The sequence below is a fragment of the Mustela lutreola genome, chromosome 2 (assembly GCF_030435805.1).
Source record: "Mustela lutreola isolate mMusLut2 chromosome 2, mMusLut2.pri, whole genome shotgun sequence".
NCBI lineage: Eukaryota > Metazoa > Chordata > Mammalia > Carnivora > Mustelidae > Mustela > Mustela lutreola.
In genome coordinates, this window is record NC_081291.1 from 47,405,930 (window position 1) to 47,410,538 (window position 4,609).

The following is a 4,609-nucleotide window of genomic DNA, read 5'->3' on the forward strand; positions in this document are numbered from 1 at the left end:
CATCCGTTTCGGTGCCCCCCGGGGGCCCCAGTGCCTAGCACAGCGCCTGACCCCGAGTAGCCTGTCAAAGAATATTTGTTGGACAGCAAAGCAGGAAGGAATGGATGTGGAGGTTATGTAGACCATGTTGAACACCTGTCTTAGTTACTTCGTCTACCAAGTGGAGACAATGATCCCTGACTTCTTTTTTTAATACAGATTTTAATTTATTTATTTGACAGAGAGAGAGAGAGATCACAAGTAGAAGAGAGGCAGGCAGAGAGAGAGGAGGAAGCAGGCTCCCTGCCAAGCAGAGAGCCCAACGAGGGCTTGATCCCAGGACCCTGAGATCATGACCTGAGCTGAAGGCAGAGGCTTAACCCACTGAGCCACCCAGGCGCCCCTGATCCCTGACTTTTAATGCTGCTTTCCAATTTTGTTGATGTATTTTATGCTCCATGATGGCAGGGGTTTGTGTCTGTTTTATTTAAGTACTGTGTACTCCTCACACAGTAGGTCCTTAGGAACTACACTTTGTGTGAAGGGACAAGAAGGAAACATCTAGGTTTCAATGAATGTATGCATAATAGGTCCCAACACAGTACTATGGTTAAGAGCAAGGAATTTGAAGTCAGAGCTGAGTTTGACCCCGGCTCTGTCACTTATTAGCCATATGACCTCCAAAAAAATCTGACCATTAGTTTTCCCCAGGTGATGTGATAAGGGGAGTCATCTTCTCTGCATGAGGGGTCCTAAGGAGTAAGAGAGGTCCCGTGTATATAGAGTGCTTAGCATAGTACCAGGAACAAAGAAATGCTCTAAAGTTATTTAAGAGTTCATGTGTCTAAGAGTGAGGCTGCATTTTTTTAAGGGCCATTTTTCTCCAAAAGGACTTTTATCCCTGGGACTTCCCAAAAAGACCTCAGAGGTTGTTCTCCTGAAAGATGAGGCTGCCTGGAAAATGAATTTCCATCATTCCAAGCCTGACTTGGGGCTTGATTTTAGGACCCTAGGATCATAACCTGAGCTGAAGGCAGCCACTTCACCAGCCGAGCCACCCAGGCACCCCTCCATGAGCACTTTGGATTTTTCTTTTGGGTCCTACATTCTGCACTAGTGCCTTCCAGTTTTCACTTCCTGTTACCACAATGCTTCAGAAAGGATTTTAGGAAGTCATGCACCTGAAGGTATAAGTAACTAATGAGCATTCAAGTCTTCCTTTCGAGGCCTTGAAAGGAAGGCCTTGAGCCTTTCCCCTTAAAGAAAAACCGATTCTGGACAAAATAGAGTAACAGAGGCCAGATCTACTCTCCCATCTGAAACAGTTAAAAAGTGCCTTCACTGTGTCCTGACAAAACTCGATAGTTATTCATAAGAGTGAAAAAATATCTAGCACCCAGCAAGACAAAATTCCCATCTACCATCCATTTGGAAGAATTTCCGGTGGAAATATCTTGGACAAGAATATAAGACCCCTGAGGGCAGGGATTTTTGTCTGTTTTATTCCCCGGGTCCCAGAAAAATGTCTGCATTTTTCATCGCAGGCCTGCAATAAGTCCTTGCGGAATAATGAATGAATGACAGGGGATGACAAGCATCCGTCTGGGCAGGGGTCTCCCAGAGTCCGAGAAACCACCTGCTGCTTACGGCCTGCCCGACTGACCCAGTCCTCAAATCAGCCCACGTGTGGGAGATGAGACCCTCTGAACAGTGACAGCATTTGGGGGAGAGAACTTCTGCCCTGGGGAGCCCTGTCCTCGTGTCTGGAGGAAAAGGAAAGCTTTTACTCAGTGATAACCATCGCTGTGAACTCCTCCCCACAGCTCCCCCTCCCTGCAAGCCCCCGCCTGTTTACTGGAAGACACGACCCTGTGCTCTACATCCTGATCTCTGAGAGGTTTCATCACTGGCTCAAGGCAAGACAGAGAAGCTGGGTGTCAAGGTGACAAATCGTGTCAGATCTGGGATGGTTGGGGTGCTGTGGGGGGTGGTGCTCATTCATGTGTTAATCCCTTCATTCCGCACAAAGGGATTTGGGTCACGCCTCATGTGTGCATGGGGGCTCCGGAGACAAAAATGAAAATGGTGGTGATGAAAATCATTATAAAAGTCCTATTTTCTGGAAAGAACCAAGATGCCCTTCAACGGACGAATGGATAAGGAAGATGTAGTACATATACACTCTGGAGTATTATGCCTCCATCAGAAAGGATGAATACCCAACTTTTGTAGCAACATGGACAGGACTGGAAGAGATTATGCTGAGTGAAATAAGTCCAGCAGAGAGAGTCAATTATTATATGGTTTCACTTCTTTGTGGAGCATAACAAATAGCATGGAGGACATGGGGAGTTAGAGCGGAGAGGGGAGTCGGGGGAAACTGGAAGGGGAGGTGAACCATGAGAGACCATGGACTCTGAAAAACAATCTGAGGGGTCTGAAGTGGCGGGGGTGGGAGGTTGGGGGAACCAGGTGGTGGGTATCATAGAGGGCACGGATTGCATGGAGCACTGGGTGTGGTGAAAAAATAATGAATACTGTTATGCTGAAAATAAATTAATTTTTTAAAAAAGCCAAAAAAAAAAAAAAGAGTCATATTTTCTAAATGATTACTTTAAAAGGCAATGTGCTGGTGTGGCCAAGAGCGTGGCTGTAAGCCAGTCTACTTGGGTTCCTAATTTCAGCCCTGCATCTTACCAGCCCTGGGACTCTGGGCAAGCTACCTAACCTCTCCAAGACTCCATCTCCTTGTCTCTAAAATGGGGTTGTTGTAACGAAATGAGTTTATATATTCTTCGAACAGTATCTGGCATTCTGTTAGACACTACCCCAGGCTTATGCTGGCTTCCTGTTAGACACTACCCCAGGCTTATGCTGGGGTAGCCAGTGTCGTCGTGGGGGGTGGCAGCAGGGGAGTGCGGAGGGCTGGTACTGCCATCATGAGCTCTGAGTTGGAAGCTGGGTACCCCCTTTCTCACTGTGTGACCTTGGGCAGGTTTTTACCTTCTCTGAACCTCCCTTCTCTCACCTGGCAGGTGATGCAAAGTAAACTCAAGGAGGTCGGAGAATTCTGTTTGTTCACTGCTATCTCCTCAGGGCCTTAAACCATGCCTGGCTTAATAAATACCTCTTGAATATTTGGATGAATAGCTCATAGTCAGGTCCAGCTCCATCACTTGGAGAGCCCAGGGTAAAATGAAAAGGTGGGGCTCCTTCAAGATTTGATTCAAGATTGATTCAAGATGGCGATGACTGAGTATAAAACCAAGCATGGGGCCCTTGGAAGTGCGGGGTGGCCCTGTGTGACTGTGTGGGCCACACGCCCATGAAGCTGGCTCTGACGCTAGCTTTCCCAGGCTGTTGACACAAGGATAAACTGAATTAATGCCCGTGAAGCAATGAGCATGTGCCTGACCCAGAGCAGGGTCTCAGGACATGCTGATATTCCTCCTATCCTGATTTGTGTTTACCCACATCCCTACGAGAGCACAAGGTGTTTGCCCACTTCACAGGGAAGGGAAGCGGGGCTTGGAAAGGTGATGAAGGCCCTTGCCCACTGTCCCACTGGTGAGGAGGGTAGGTCTTATACCCAGGTCAGGCCAATGCTGACTCTACCACGAGGGCACGGTGAGTGGAGGCAGGAGAAGACGCAGAAGTTACAGGAGGCCAGGTTGGAATGGCTTCCTTAGGCCTGACTGTCTGATCACAAAAGTTTGTTCCTATTGTTCACTGGGGAACCCACAGGCCTACGGATCTACGAGTGGAAGGGTCATGGCCAGCAAGGACCCAAGGGAGTCAGGACTGAGGCCTGGGCCAAAGGGGCAGAGTCTGGGCTGGCCATGGAGGCCTGAATTTATGGATGAAAATCCAGCCTCTGCTACTGACAGCCCCTCACAAAACCACCCCTTTCCTGCGGTCTGGAAGGCTGCTGTGACCAAGCCCCGCTGCCCCACCCTCTCGCCTCCCATGCTTCCCCTCGCTCACCTCCATCCCCCCTTGGACCTCCTAGAAACCCACCAGGTTCTTTCCCACCCCAGGGCCTTGGCTCTCACGGTTAGTCCTGCTGAGAGCAGCCTTTCCCAAGTTCCTTCCCACCCATCCCACCAGAGCTCTTATGGTACCTCTGAAAACAAAAGCCTTCCCTTACTGTTTTTGCTAAAACACCACCATGCTCATAATCTCTATTTTCTTGCTTTGCTTGCTTCCTATCGCCATCTATAATTGCTCTCCTTGGTGATTTGCTTCCTTGTTCACCCTTCACTAGAACTAGAACATACACAAATAAACTTGGTAACAGGAACTGTACTCAGAGTTCTATTCCTCTCATCTACAATAGTGGCCATCACATGGGATCGATACCTATTTGTTGAGTCCACGGACAAATGAATAGCTGTATGACAGTGGGTGGGAAAATGACTTATGCTCTTTGAGCCTTAGTTATCTCAACTATAAAATGGGATTAATACCGATTTCTTGGGCGGACATGTGGATTAAAACAAGGCTCCCTGTGTGTCAGTCACTATACTAGATACATGAAGCCTGGCATCTAGAAAGTGTTTGACTAATGACAACTATTACTTGCATTACTACCAGTGTTAACTACTACCAGACCCCACAGGTCGGGCTCCCT